The following is a 17042-nucleotide window of genomic DNA, read 5'->3' on the forward strand; positions in this document are numbered from 1 at the left end:
TGGAATGCACCTTCCAGGTCTCCGGGCGAATAAACCCAGTCTGTTCAGTCGTCTGTAGACTGTCTGTCTGGAGACAGCTGTTCCAGTGGCTGCGGTAAGGTCCTGAGGAAGGTTACCTGCCGTATTCCGTGGCCGTCTGCGGGCACTGATGGTGAGATATCGGTCTTCTTGTGGTGTTGTACACTGTGGACGTCCAGTATTGTAGTGCCTGGGTACGTTTCCGTCTTCTAGAATCGTTGCCATAATATTGAGATCACACTTTGTTGCACACGGAGGGGCCGTGCTATGATCTGTTGTGTTTTACCAGCCTCCAGCACTATTATACCCCTCATAACGTCATCAATATGTTTTCTTTGAGCCATTTTCCACACAAAGTCACTATTAACACGTCTGAAAACCTCTGAACACTTACTAGCTGCACTGTACTCTGACCTACACCAACACACCTCTGCGTATGTGGACTGCTGCCAGCGCTGCTGTGCGACGTCCGCAGGTCAAATGCACCGCATGTCATACCCCGAGGTGATTTAAACCCGCAAACCGCCCATCAAAACGTTGTTTCAGCATGTATAATCATTATCCTTAATTTATGAGCATGATTGTAATAGCGAGTTGGTGTATCTTTACATCTAGAGGTCCATCCCGCATTACGTAGACTGTCCGGACATTTTGATCAGTTTTTATGCATCACAAGACTTCGAATGTTAAATTGTAGACATTAGAGCTCATACGGAGGTGTACCAACAAGTGGTCCTCCAACCGACCATCCGCAACTGCAGCAGGAAAGAGGGAAAGCGATGGTTGGGCACAAAGTACCCTTCGCCATCGCTCTAAGATGGCTTTTGGTGTAATAGCTGCATATGTAGATGTAAGTGTACTGGAAATCGACAAACATTCTTCCTATCGGCAACTGTCTCGCTAACCGTTGACGTCTCAATTATGCAGACGCTAGAGTATCGTAGACTGCGTACGTTTTGATAATGACCGGGAATGAAAAATGAGTTTTCTATTGACATAAACGTCTTGCACCTAAAACTAACTGCAGCTCATGGCAACTGTTTAGCAGTTGTTGCCGGTCATAGATTTTTTGATCCTTTGCCTTGCAGACGTTATTTGTGATATGGAAGTATTTGACGCTCCATCACTACTCTCAGCATTTCAGTCTTAAAAGTGTATATTTCACTTGAAAATTCACAGGAACTTATTGCTGAATCTTCGCTACGTCGATCTAACTCCATTTTCTCGAATTCTTCTGTGTGAACAGTACACTACATCATATCGTCCCATACATTGCATAAAGGTGTGAAAGTCATTGTAAAATTGTAATGCTACGCTTTACACAACCAGCCATACTTCAGTAAGTAAAAATGGATCCCTTATAGGATCATTTTGTTGTCTGTCTGACTGACTGTTAAAAACTCTTTGATCAGGAATGGGTAGCGATATCAAGTTAAAATTTATGTTAGGTACTAAGGATTAAGGTCTCTTGGCAGTGTAGAACTTCGAACTTCTAAGTCAATCCAATTAAAAGATACGGCCACTCATGTTACATATTTTGATATTCACAAACACATTCATCAAAACCCTAAAATCACAAAATTATTCATGAAGCAACTTCCCAAAGTACAAGTAAAAGAAAAAGTCCTAAATTATTTGTAATTACATCACATAAAAATACCTTTAATCCATTTGTTGTCTATGGGTCTGTCTATTACGAGTGTAGAGATCTGAAACTGAAATTTGTGTCAGATACTGAAGTCTACGGTCCCTTGTCTTCTAAGCCAATCTAGTCAAAAGAGGCGGTCATATACGTCACACTCTATACAAATAAACTAATTTTGTATTTGTCGGTCCAGGTGGTTTAGCAAAAAAGCGCATGCCTGGAAACCGAGAATTACTTGTTTAAATTTATGTTATTGAAAGCGTATATGTAGAGTTGATTGTCTTTTTAGTGCTAAATAGTCTGTTAGCAGCTAAACTTCGGATTTTCAATTTTGATTGGAGTGCATACCAAACCTTAAAGCTGACAGCTTGCTTAACGCTAACTGTTGGTGACAAAATTAAATTGCAAGAATGCACAGACAAATCTAAGTGCAAGAATTCTAATAAAATCATGCCCTAACTGAAACTTATTGTTATGACAAAATATGACTATGAACGTCGATGAAAAACTGATTGTTTTCAAAGAAAAGTCGATCCTTGTGAAATTTTTAATTTAAGAAAGAACCTGATTTCTACACTACTTGGCTTATTTGTGCAGTGACGGAAAACGCCGTGCAAACTGCTCATATAGCTACAGCGCATCTCAAGAACAGAGATGAAAAATCTTAGTACTGAGATACGCAAAGGTGCAATGCATTCTCTGAAACCACTGCTATTGCTCTTGGTTCACAGTTCCTCGTAATAGCTCTAAGTAAATTGAAAATTAATTGACTCTTGGGATATGGACAATGGGTTTGGGTTAAACGAACTCAGTAGGAATTTCATATCATTTGACTTACTACAGTTTAATGAAACTTCAATAATAGTTAACCTTTCCCTGAAATCACCTACCTATAATAAAAGAATTACAAATATTAAGTTTCACGTATATATTTTTTCTGTAAACAAAGTTCTAAAATTTAATTCTTCAATCCATTTCTCTCACAATGATCCATAAATCATAACAAAAAAATGAAGAGCGAAAAGATTCCTTATCTCAATGTCTGACGAACCAAGAATGCCGCAAATAAAACAAATTTAATTATTACTGTAATCCATTACTCACAAAGAGCATAATCCCACTATCATAAAAATCAGTTCTTTTTTTCTTCATAATGAATCTTCCATTAATCCATAATATAATTACTGCTACTAAGCCAATACCCGACTGTTCAAATCTAACACCAAAGCACAATAGTCTGTCTCCTCTCCTCGCGATCAACAGATAAATCTGGTGTGTACCATCGCAGAGCGAACGTCACCTCTAACTCAATCTCTGTCCACCGCGGCATATCTGCCGAGGCTGCGCGCGCATGTCCAAGCAATTCGTACGTTACGAGGACAATCCCAGGCATCCGAAAAAAAAGTTCTTCGAACATATACACAGCATCCTTCAGCTTCGCGGTATCGAATCTCGGTCTGAAAACTTATTTTTCACTCTTAGTTTTAATTTAACCTTCATCCCTCAATGATGTGAGGTGTCGCTAGAAACGACACTTGATTCGGATTCCACGTTTCCAGGATTTTATAGATGGGAAGTTTACGAACACGCGAGTCGCCTAAGTGGCGCCCAATAGAAGAATCTGCACCGGGTCACAGGGCCACACGGAATTATTATCATTTTCATCTATTGCATAATTAAGTTTTTGCGGTCCCCTCGGCAAGCTAGGTTTACGCGCACTTTCCTTAAAAAAAAAAAAAAAAAAAAAAAAAAAACACACATATAGGGACGACAGCATGTGGAAGGCCATGGTTTGTTATGAAATATAAACAGTACAATATCAAACAGGAGACACTTCCTAAAGTTCTGAAAAATTATATTCACTTGGTCACGAACTGGCTTTCGGATTCTTAGGTTATCGAAACCAGATATTGGACTGTAAGGCGTACTCAGGAGCAGACATAGACTGATATCACAATTCAGTAATGATGAAGAATATGCTGAAATTGTGGAGACTAGCCAGTAAGAATCAGTGCACAAGGAGGTGGGATACGGAAGTAATAAGAAATGAAGAGATACGTTTGAATGTCTGTGAGGCTATAGACAATGCGATGACGAATAGCTCAGTAAACAGTACAGTTGAAGAAGAATGGACGTCTGTAAATAGGGCAGTCAGGACAGCTGGATAGAAAATCGTAGCTACACGGAAGGCAACCGCGAAGACACCAAGGATAACTCATGAAATATTTCAGTTGATTGACGAAAGAAGGAAGCAAAAAAATGTTCAGGGAAATTCAGGAGTACAGAAAAACAACTAGCGTGGCAACTAGATAAATAAGAAGTCCAGGGAAGCTAAGACGAAACGGCTGCATTAAAAATTGTGAAGACATCGACAAAGAAATGATTGTCAGAAGGACGAATTCAGCATACAGGAAAGTCAAAAGAACCTTAGGTGAAATTAAAAGAAGGGGTGATAACATTAAGAAAGCAATGGGAATTCCACTGTTAACTGCAAAGGACAGAGCGAATAGGTGAAAAGAGTACATTGAATTTCTCTATGAGGGGGAAGATTTGTCTGATGCATAGAAGATGAAACAGGAGTCGATATAGAAGAGATAGGCGATCCAGTGTTAAAATCAGAATTTAAAAGAGCTTTGGTTTGGTTTAGTTTAGTTCAGTAATGTCATGTTCCGTAGATCATTTCCACGATTATTTTATCGATATGATGGGGAACAAGTCAGACTACAAGATATATGCACACACATGAATAATGCTAATATTAATATTACTGAAATTTTTAGTTCTGCACATGCAACTACATTTAGAGGTACAATTTTTTTACCAGTTTTGAAACAGAAACTCGTCCATGGAATAGAAGGAGTTGTCCAAAAGAAATGATTTTAAGCTAGATTAAAACTTGATCTGATACCTGCCAGACACTTTACTTTGTTGGGCAAATGGTCAAAGATTTTTGTTGCTGAATGATGTACTCCTTTTTGAGCAACTGACAGCTTCAATAACGGATAGTAAAGGTCATTTTTCCCTCTAGTGTTGTACGTATGGACATCACTGTTCTTCACGAATTGAGATGGATTATTTATAACGAATTTCATTAGCGAATATATGTACTCTGATGGTGCAGTTAAGATCAAATAAGGCAGAAAAGATACACCACATTGTAACAGAATTTCTAAAATAATTCGGTGAAGTAGCAACGAAATGACTATTCAGATTGGCGATATACCACCAGACTTTCGGAAAAACATTTCGAAGATTGCAGGAGCCGAAAGATGTGAGAATGATAGCACAATTAGCTTATCAGTTCATGCCTCGAAGTTACTTTCAAGAATAATATACAGAAGAATGGGAAAGAAAATTTAGGATGCGCTAGATGACGATAAGTTTGACTTTAGGAAAGGTAAAGGCACCAGATATGCTGTTCTAACGCTGCGGTTGATAATGGAAGCAACACCGAAGAAAAACCAAGACACGTTCATAGGATCTTTCGACCTGGAAATAGCATTTTAATGTGCGTTATAAAACGGTGCAAGATGTTCGAAATTCTGAGAATAGGTAAGCTACAGGGAAAGACAGGTAATATACAATACGTACAAGAACCAAGAGAGAACAGTAAGACTAGAAGACCAAGAATGAAGTGCTTAGTTTAAAAACGAAGTAAGTGAAGGACCCCTACTATTCAATCTACACATCGAAGAAGCAAACAGGGAAATAAAAGAAAGGTTCAAGTGTGGGATTATAATTCAGGGAGAAAGTATATCAATCGTAATATTCGCTGATGATATTGCTATCCTTATTGAAAATGTGCAGGACGTGTTGACTGGAATGAACAGTCTATTGAGTACAAAATATTGATTGAAAGTAAATCGAAGAAAGACGAAGGTAATGAGAAATATCAGAAATGAGAGCAGTGGGAATCTAAACATAAGAACTGGTGAGTACGAAGAAGATGAAGTTAAGGAATTCTGCCACTCAGACATCAAAATAGCCCATTAGGGACGGGGCAAGGACATAAAAAGCAGACTAGCACTGGCAATAAGGACATTCCTGGCCAAGAGAAGTCTACTAGTATCAAACTTAGACATTAAATTGCGGGCGGAATTTCTGAGAATGAACGTTTGGAGCATAGCATTGTATAGTGGTGAAACATGGACTGTGGTAAAACTGTAAAAAAAAAAAAAAAGAGAATCGAAGCATTTGAGATGTGGTTCTACAGAAGAATGTTGAAAATCAGGTGGACTGATAAGGTGAGGAATGAGGAAGTACCCCGCAGAATTGGCGCGGAAAGGAACATACGGAAAACATTGACAAGAAGAAGGGAGAAGATGATTCAGCATTATGCTTGGAGGTATTTGTCCTACTCATAAATATGCAATGTACTCACCGTTTCACTTTGTGCAAAGGTGCCGGGCGAACTACGCAGAAGTCCCTACTCGAATAGCAAAGGAACAAAATACAAACATCGCGATCGAAACTCGCTACTCACTTCAAGCTTACGAACCAGTCGCAGAAGGCGTTTACTCGGACCGTGTTGCTGTAAACTTCAAGTAGGCCCTTCACGACCCTCATTACTGGACAACTCCAATCGGGCTATGCGAAGGAACTAATTGCTATCACTATCTCCATACTCACAGGCAGAAGAAAGCATTACTTTTAACTGAATTCGAGGTAATTCTCTAGAGAAAAGGTACCACTGCTGATGCCACGTTGTTCATATTGTTACGAACAATGGTTCGAACTCAGACACGGACGTCACTCATAAGAATTATTGGAAGAAATTCAACGATTCATAATGAAAGACACTTCCGGATACATAAAAAAATTAAGGAAGCTATTTTCCATAAAAAAAGATGTATCTGTCTTCATTAAACAAAGCACAAAATGTACCAATGCATGTTTCGAAGAACTTCCACGCTTAGCACATCGGCGTCCCATCCAAGACTGATCTTCCGCAGATACCATTCGTTGGCCGTTGCCCTGAGGACCACTTTGCTTTGAGTGTGGGGGTGGATAGCCAATGGTTCGAGGCGCACGAGGAGCGGAAAAACTCTCATTCGCCCAAAAATAACTTTGTCAACCTGTCAACCAGATCAGCAACGGCGTTCACCATGAAGACCATTCCTTACTTAATGGCGTTGGGGTGGGCAATCCTATCAGTACTTCAACGAGAAACAAAAGAGAACTCCATCACTCGAAAATAAGCCCCAATGGACACTACCAGAAAGCACAAGGAATTCTCTGTTACCCTCACCGGCATATCTGAGCTGCATACAACCACACATTCATACTCGCAGGGACTATTCTTTGATAAGGAGCGGAGAGGAAGCAGATTGCTGCACAACAAGAATATGTATTGTCGCACCATGCGTATTCTCTTCCCAGTGGGCTACAAAAACACAGAACCAAATCATCTGTGCTGTACATTTACGAGTGTACCCGACAAAACGTGCAAGACAAATCAAAGTGGGTCTAGGCGGCCTTTATTCAATGTAATCCTCCATACCTGACCTAAGTCATGGCAGTGAAGTGGTGTTCAAGTGACTCTCAAGGGTACGGAATGAACGTAGGAAGATGTGTAGATGTAGAGAGAATGCAAAAGTCGTTATTGTGTTCATCAGCACGTCGTAAGTGAAGCCGTCCGATTTGTTGGCCTATCACAGTGTCCACAGTGAATAGTGTACCATGTAACATGGCGTCAAAAGAATGGTCTTACGGGGACTGATCAACAAAGATTGAGATTGATTTTTTTCCTGTGGCTACCGTGATAGTTTCTTATCTGTATTATGAAGATCTGAAAAGAGTGGATTTTTATGCGTAGTGCGCATACGCGGCAGTGAAGTGGTGTTCAAGTGACTCTCAAGGGTACGGAATGAACGTAGGAAGATGTGTAGATGTAGAGAGAATGCAAAAGTCGTTATTGTGTTCATCAGCACGTCGTAAGTGAAGCCGTCCGATTTGTTGGCCTATCACAGTGTCCACAGTGAATAGTGTACCATGTAACATGGCGTCAAAAGAATGGTCTTACGGGGACTGATCAACAAAGATTGAGATTGATTTTTTTCCTGTAGCTACCGTGATAGTTTCTTATCTGTATTATGAAGATCTGAAAAGAGTGGATTTTTATGCGTAGTGCGCATACGCGGCAGCACTCTCGTATGTGTAGGCTGGTAGTAACGCTCTATTTTGTAGACGCTATTTGCATTTCGCATACCAAACAATGGAGGAGATGCTCGAGGAACAGGGGTAGCATTCATCTCACGCTAGGTGAGGAGAACCCTACGTCGTAGTGACATAACGCTACGTCATCGTGACGTAAATGAACCTAAATCGACTTCGTGAGTGCGTATATCGATCTTTGAAGTAGTACCATAGACGTTGTACGGTAACGTGAAAGCTAAATGTAAATACATGTGTAGAAACGAAGTTACAGCAGTTGTGTGGTATATTCAACCCAGTTGAATTAGTTATTAAGCTGGAATCCTAACAATTTTTGATGTTATTAGGTGTTTCTTGAACATAATGAATGTCTGAACGAAGGTACCATAACGAAAGTAAAAAAGGAAACGCTTGCAGTTATTTTTTTTTTAAATTCTATGAATCGTCCATAAACATGAAGACAGAAACATGAAATAATTAATTATTAAGCTGTAATCGAAATAATTTGGAATGTTATTGGGTATTTCATGAATATAACGAAAGTCAAAAAAAGCTTGTAGTCAATTTTTAAACATCCCATGAATCGTGCACAATTGTGAGAAACGTGAAATCGAGAGATTAATGTGGATCCAAAGATAATTCCGAATGTTGTTGGAATTATAAAGTTGCCTTCATGTTGCAGATCAACTCAGAAAAATTTTCTCTTCAAAAATAAATTATTGCCGATGATTATAATGTATAATGTAACCTGCTTATAACATATGTCATATGTCATTATTTTTCTTTGTACGCTGTATAGTGTGAAAAATCAATGATATTTCGTCTATAATTGTTACATTTTAATATTCAAGCAGTATCAAATGTAAAAAAAGTAAGTTTCCTAGTAGTTGCCAAATTATGTTGAACGCTGTCACAATGGGTGAGCTACTTGACAAAACAATCTCAACAGCCCACAGTTTTTAGCAGCACTAAGTGATGTTTCATATGCGATGGTGGAATACTGTGTTTGTTTATTCCCTCAATAGACATGGTATAAATCTTCGGGGTGCTTGGCATGATAACTATTGCTATTTCCATATTGCATGATAGTCATACAAAAAGTAGCTGAAAATGGCGAGAGCACTCTGTTTTCTGTTGCTCAACGTGCTGGTAAATGTGACTTGCATGTCATTGTTTTCTCACAGTATACAACGTATAAAGAAAAATAATGACATGTGTTATAACAGGTCAGTAGATTATAATCATCAGCAATAATTTATTTCTGAAGAGCAAAAGTTTCTGTGCTGATCTACAGCATGAAGACAAAATTAAAATTCCAGCAACATTCGGAATTATCTTTGAAACCACATTTATTTCTCAGTTTAATGTTTCTGCCCAGAAGAACTATGTACAATCCATTGGATTTTATAAAAATACGAAACACTTTAATTTCTCTCTATTTCACGTTTCTATCCACATGATTTATGCACAATTAATTGGATTTTTTTCAAAAATGACTAGACGCTGTTTTTGACTTTCGTCATTGTTAGGGTTTCTTCGTGCAGACATTCATTGCATCAAGAAACGCACACTAACATCAAAAACTGTTGATATTACAGCTTAATAAGTAATTCAGCTTAGATGAGCATACCACACAACTGCTCTCACTTCCTTTGCACACGTCTGTTTACATTTAGCTTTCACGTTATCGGTTCAGCCTCTGTGGTAAAACTGCAGAGATCGATACCCGCACTCATGTAGTCGATTTAGGTTTTTTACGTCACGATGACGTAGCGTTACGTCTCTATGACGCAGGTTTCTCCTCACCTATCGTGAGATGAATGCTACCCGAGGAACAGTACAACGGAATAAAGTTCTGTGTCCGCTTAAAATACACTTACGAAAAGCTGCAGCAAGTGTTCAAATGGTTCAAATGGCTCTGAGTACTATGGGACTTAACATCTGAGGTCATCAGTCCCCTAGAACTTTGAACTAATTAAACCTAACTAACCTAAGGACATCACACACATCCATGCCCGAGGCAGGATTCGAACCTGCGACAGTAGCGGTCGCGCAGTTCCAGATCGAAGTGCCTAGAGCCGCTCGGCTACTGCGGCCGGCTACAGCAAGTGTCCGGTGGAGATGCACAACCTCGTGCAGCAGTGGCCAGGTCGTTAAGGAACATCTAAGCATGCCGACATGTCTGTGTTAAGCAATGTGGGCCTAGTATTTCGGCTTCCGCTGTGACTGAAGTCATCATCACCACAGTTGCAGTAATTGACCGTGAGGATCGTCGGATAACATTACGTACCTCAATGAAGGGTTGAGAATTTCACGTGGCAGTGTCTTTATGATTGAGCAAAATCATCTCCATATGGCCCGTGTATGATTCCCTTGGGTGCCACGTCTTCGACAGCCGAAGAAAAGCCTGTGCGAATCGAGACAAGCCGTGAGATGGTGGATCTCTTTGTTGATGGAGGGGATGCGTCTCTGGAGTCAGTTGTCACCGGTGATGAGTCATGCCTGCTTCATTACGATCCTGAAGGAAAACGAGAAAGCACAGTGTGGAAATCGCCAGATACTCTAATACCAAAGAAGGTGAAACTTATTCCATTTGTAGGGAAAGTGATGGTGATACATCTATTGATTGTCATGGAATAAATTACCAGCATGCAGTCCTCTCCCCCCCCTCCCCGCTCTCCTCCACTCACACACACTGCTCTCTGTTACAACAGCATGCTACACGTTAGTACTGGATAAAGGATGGAAGCACATAATAAGGAAACGGCCAGAACTTTGTCCGACTAGATCACAATAATACGTGGTCTCAAGCCGCAAAAGAAGTCATTCAGTTTCTGTCTGAATTCAATGTTGCCAGTGTACCGCATCCGCCTTATAGCCCCTATCTTGCACCCTGCGATGTTTTTCTATCTCCACCACCAAAGGCTAAGCTTCGGATCATTCGATTTGAGAACTCTGAAGTAGTACTCAAGAAAAGTGAGGCGATTCTGAAGCACCTGACAAAGAACGGTCTGCATCATGCGTTCGAGGAACGGCAGAGACGATACAAAAGGTGCGTTCAAGTAGCAGAGCAATTCTTTGAAAAGTAAAGTAAACAATGAAACGTAGAAATAAATATCTGTTAAAAGAAAATCAGTAATAGTCTTTGTTGATCAGCCCTCGTAAAAAGAATCCTAACCGTCAGGCACACAAAACAGTTGCCTCACCTTGTCAACGACAGTCGATTTCACGGATTTAAATATTGTTTCTATGCTTCGGAATCTTCTGAACAACGTTTAAATTTTATATATGGAGTTCAATTTCTCCAAAACTGTCTATACCGAATGAACCCTTGTCTATGTAATGATTTTCAAACATCACAGAAACTTGATAAGAAACTTTGACTTTGACGTTGCCCCTTTGCAACAAGACCTGTTGCTCTGTTGTAGCTAATTAGTGGTAGGGGGAAGCTTTATTATTTTCCATTACTATTCTACATGTGTTTACTTTAACATTAATGCAGGATTATTGTCCCTTGTTATGTGGATTTCCAAATTTCACGCCATTACCTCTGGGATCATGCATACTGGCGTCCCCTTATAACTTCAAGTAAGCCTGACTTCTTTCTACCTCATAGATTTTATTGTTAGGTCAATCATTGTAATGATAGTAATAAATCATTGTTATAAAATGACAGTCTTAATCAGAATTGCCTTTCAAATATCTCCTGCCGCCATGTATCAACACATTTTCTAAATGCTTCCCCGAAAGTGCAGATATCAAGTCAATTTCTAATAAAGTTTTATGTATAACGAATGTGTCTAAGGAGTCATTTCGTCGCTGTGCAGTCGAGCCATATTTCTGGGATTGCGTAATTTAATATTTGGGCCTTGGTAAAATTTGAAAAGTGTTCCAGAAGGTCAACATTGTGTGCATGATGACTAACAGTAAAGCGTAGGTTACATTAATTACTGGGTTCTTCATTTCGATACTCAAGGGCATCAAAGTACATGACATGGCACGTTGCATTACTTCTCTTGCATAATAACAGATAGTCCTCATCGGTTATTTACTTCAAGCAGGGCGAGGTCAGAGTTAAACGGGAGTGATAGTGGGCCTACATTTCGTTTGTCTCGTCATATCACAAACAGAGCAACGGCCTTGCAGTTGGAGGTTCCTGGCAAGTTTCTAATAAAACATTGTAGTAGGAGTAAAACCCTGCAGCGCTAATATCTAGTACCACTGTTCACTGTCTACAGCTTTCGAAAGCATCCAATGTGTTTTATAAGAGCAAAGCAAAGCTCTAAGTTCTGGCCCTGGTTAACCAATTCGAACTGACCGACCGCCGCGTCATCCTCAGCCAATGGTGTCATTTGGGTGCAGTGCGGAGGAATATGTGGTCAGCACACCACTCTCCCAGCCAATGTCGACAACCTTCACCATGAAGCCGCTACTTCTCAATCAAGTAGCTTCTCATTTGCCACCCTTGCGCTGAGTGTGTAGCATACCTGTCCTCTCACTAAGGTAGAGATTCATGGCACTAAGGTGAATCTAACCGGCTTCCTCTGCTTAGCCGCTAGACACGCTAATGGGCGTGCTTTTACAAGGTACTGGCCAATTGTTTTTCCTGTGAGGTTATAAGGGTGAACTTGACATAATCAAGCATAATCACAAATATAACTGTTTTCTACGTCAGTCATTTATTTGGCCACCACGCATTTCGATGGCTCACAACATTATTTTCAGATGGAGGATTGTTTATTTACATAGTGGATACTGGTTAAGAGTACAGACGTATTTTCACACTAGCAGACCAAGGACAGAGTAGATGCTAATGATAACAATTCTTCATTTAGAAAAGGCACTTTTTAGTTTAAATCACATGAACGTCTGACAGTGATTTGCGCTTATAGGGGCGATAGAGCTGTAAAAAGTCTGCATACTGCTGCCTGTTGTTAGTCCTCTACACTGTACTTTATATTTACACTGTTCCCTCTCTGATGTACTTGTTAGAGATTAGTTTACTTACATTGGACGTAAAAATAAAAAAATTATATATATATATATATATATATATATATATATATATATATATATATATATATATATATATAGTAAAGCTGCATGTCCTCAGAAAAATTACGGCTGTAGTTTCCCCTTGCTTTCAGCCGTTCGCAGTACCAGCACAGCAAGGCCGTTTTGGTTAATGTTACAAGGCCAGATCAGTCAATCATCCAGACTGTTGCCCCTGCAACTACTGAAAAGGCTGCTGCCCCTCTTCAGGAACCACATGTTTGTCTGGCCTCTCAAAAGATACCCCTCCGTTGTGGTTGCACCTACGGTACGGCCATCTGTATCGCTGAGGCACGCAAGCCTCCCCACCAACGGCAAGGTCCATGGTTCATGGATGATTAAATGATGATGGCGTCCTCTTGGGTAAAATATTCCGGAGGTAAAATAGTCCCCCATTCGGATCTCCGGGCGGGGACTACTCAAGAGGACGTCGTTATCAGGAGAAAGAAAACTGGCGTTCTACGGATCGGAGCGTGGAATGTCAGATCCCTTAATCGGGCAGGTAGGTTAGAAAATTTAAAAAGAGAAATGGATAGGTTAAAGTTAGATATAGTGGGAATTAGTGAAGTTCGGTGGCAGGAGGAACAAGACTTTTGGTCAGGTGATTACAGGGTTATAAATACAAAATCAAATAGGGGTAATGCAGGAGTAGGTTTAATAATGAATAAAAAATAGGAGTGCGGGTTAGCTACTACAAACAGCATAGTGAACGCATTATTGTGGCCAAGATAGACACAAAGCCCGTGCCTACTACAGTAGTTCAAGTTTATATGCCAACTAGCTCTGCAGATGATGAAGAAATTGATGAAATGTATGACGAGATAAAAGAAATTATTCAGGTAGTGAAGGGAGACGAAAATTTAATAATCATGGGTGACTGGAATTCGTCAGTAGAAAAAGGGAGAGAAGGAAACATAGTAGGTGAATATGGATTGGGGGGAAGAACAGAAAGAGGAAGCCGCCTGGTAGAATTTTGCACAGAGCATAACTTAATCATAGCTACCACTTGGTTCAAGAATCATAAAAGAAGGTTGTATACCTGGAGATACTAAAAGGTATCAGATAGATTATATATGGTAAGACAGAGATTTAGGAACCAGGTTTTAAATTGTAAGACATTTCCAGGGGCAGATGTGGATTCTGACCGCAATCTATTGGTTATGAACTGCAGATTGAAACTGAAGAAACTGCAAAAAGGTGGGAATTTAAGGATATGGGACCTGGATAAACTGAAAGAACCAGAGGTTGTAGAGAGTTTCAGGGAGAGCATAAGGGAACAATTGACAGGAATGGGGGAAAGAAATACAGTAGAAGAAGAATGGGTAGCTCTGAGGGATGAAGTAGTGAAGGCAGCAGAGGATCAAGTAGGTAAAAAGACGAGGGCTAATAGAAATCCTTGGGTAACAGAAGAAATATTGAATTTAATTGATGAAAGGAGAAAATATAAAAATGCAGTAAATGAAGCAGGCAAAAAGGAATACAAACGTCTCAAAAATGAGATCGACAGGAAGTGCTGAATGGCTAAGCAGGAATGGCTAGAGGACAAATGTAAGGATGTAGAGGCTTGTCTCACTAGGGGTAAGATAGATATTGCCTACAGGAAAATTAAAGAGACCTTTGGAGAGAAGAGAACCACTTGTATGAATATCAAGAGCTCAGATGGCAACCCAGTTCTAAGCAAAGAAGGGAAGGCAGAAAGGTGGAAGGAGTATATAGAGGGTTTATACAAGGGCGATGTACTTGAAGACAATATTATGGAAATGGAAGACGATGTAGATTAAGATGAAATGGGAGATAAGATACTGCGTGAAGAGTTTGACAGAGCACTGAAAGACCTGAGTCGAAACAAGGCCCCGGGAGTAGACAACATTCCATTAGAACTACTGATGGCCTTGGGAGAGCCACTCATGACAAAACTCTACCATCTGGTGAGCAAGATGTATGAGACAGGCGAAATACCCACAGACTTCAAGAAGAATATAATAATTCCAATCCCAAAGAAAGCAGGTGTTGACAGATGTGAAAATTACTGAACTATCAGTTTAATAAGTCACAGCTGCAAAATACTAACGCGAATTCTTTACAGACGAATGGAAAAATTGGTAGAAGTGGACCTCGGGGAAGATCAGTTTGGATTCCGTAGAAATGTTGGAAAACGTGAGGCAATACTAACCTTACGACTTATCTTAGAAGAAAGACTAAGAAAAGGCAAACCTACATTTCTAGCATTTGTAGACTTAGAGAAAGCTTTTGACAACATTAACTGCAATACTCTCTTTCAAATTCTGAAGTTGACAGGGGTAAAATACAGGGAGCGAAAAGCTATTTACAATTTGTACAGAAACCAGATGGCAGTTATAAGAGTCGAGGGGCATGAAAGGGAAGCAGTGGTTGGGAAAGAAGTGAGACAGGGTTGTAGTCTCTCCCCGATGTTATTCAATCTGTATATTGAACAAGAAGTAAAGGAAACAAAAGAAAAATTCGGAGTAGGTATTAAAATTCATGGAGAAGAAGTAAAAACTTTGAGGTTCGCCGATGACATTGTAATTCTGTCAGAGACAGCAAAGGACTTGGAAGAGCAGTTGAACGGAATGGACAGTGTCTTGAAAGGAGGATATAAGATGAACATCAACAAAAGCAAAACGAGGATAATGGAATGTAGTCAAATTAAATCGGGTGATGCTGAGGGAATTACATTAGGAAATGAGACACTTAAAGTAGTAAAGGAGCTTTGCTATTTGGGGAGCAAAATAACTGATGATGGTCGAAGTAGAGAGGATATAAAATGTAGACTGGCAATGGCAAGGAAATCGTTTCTGAAGAAGAGAAATTTGTTAACATCGAGTATAGATTTAAGTGTCAGGAAGGCGTTTCTGAAAGTATTTGTATGGAGTGTAGCCATATATGGAAGTGAAGCATGGACGATAACCAGTTTGGACAAGAAGAGAATAGAAGCTTTCGAAATGTGGTGCTACAGAAGAATGCTGAAGATAAGGTGGGTAGATCACGTATCTAATGAGGAGGTATTGAATAGGATTAGGGAGAAGAGAAGTTTGTGGCACAACTTGACTAGAAGAAGGGATCGGTTGGTAGGACATGTTTTGAGGCATCAAGGGATCACAAATTTAGCATTGGAGGGCAGCGTGGAGGATAACAATCGTAGAGGGAGACCAAGAGATGAATACACTAAGCAGATTCAGAAGGATGTAGGTTGCAGTAGGTACTGGGAGATGAAGAAGCTTGCACAGGATAGAGTAGCATGGAGAGCTGCATCAAACCAGTCTCAGGACTGAAGACCACAACAACATATATATATATATATATATATATATATATATATATATATATATATATATATATATATATCTGCGGCACCACTGGATGCAAAAATATGATTTAGCATCTATGTACATACGTATTGAAGTGTTGGCAGAAGAGCCAACACCGTGTTGCTAGAGGAGGCCGAAATGCACGCGTTCAAAGCTCACGCAGACTGTCGTGAGGTCTGGAACAATTAAAGGAGTTGAGTCTAATAAGAAAAGAACGTAGTTCTTGGAATACTTAACTTTAACCCATAATTGGTGTACATCGCTCTTGACGGTACATGTTTTATAATTTCAATATTAACTGGTAATGGCGCCTTGCTAGGTCGTAGCCAATGACGTAGCTGAAGGCTATGCTAACTTCCGTCTCGGCAAATGAGAGCGTTATTTGTCAGTGAACCATTCCTAACAACGTCGGCTGTACAACTGGGGCGAGTGCAAGGACGTGTTTCTAGACCTGCCGTGTGGCGGCGCTCGGTCTGCGATCACTGACAGTGGCGACACGCGGGTCCGACGTATACTAATGGACCGCGGCCGATTTAAAGGCTACCACCTAGCAAGTGTGGTGTCTGGCAGTGACACCACACGTATATTTCCCTTTTATTTTAAAAAAATGTCAGTAGGCTGCACCAAAATGTGGACACATACTCAATTCAATTATGGTATTCATTTAATTATATATAATTTATAATTTCAGTGCACAGCAATTAATATAACTACTCCCATTCACTTCTCAGTAAGTTCAAATCGCAATATCTATTTATGATCTGGCGTAATATTTTTATACACAAGAACTTTATATAAAAATTCAGTTGTGCACATGTTCCTATTCTGGTGGAGCTCATTTCAAT

The sequence above is a fragment of the Schistocerca nitens genome, chromosome 8, assembly GCF_023898315.1.
Source record: "Schistocerca nitens isolate TAMUIC-IGC-003100 chromosome 8, iqSchNite1.1, whole genome shotgun sequence".
In the NCBI taxonomy this organism is placed as follows: domain Eukaryota; kingdom Metazoa; phylum Arthropoda; class Insecta; order Orthoptera; family Acrididae; genus Schistocerca; species Schistocerca nitens.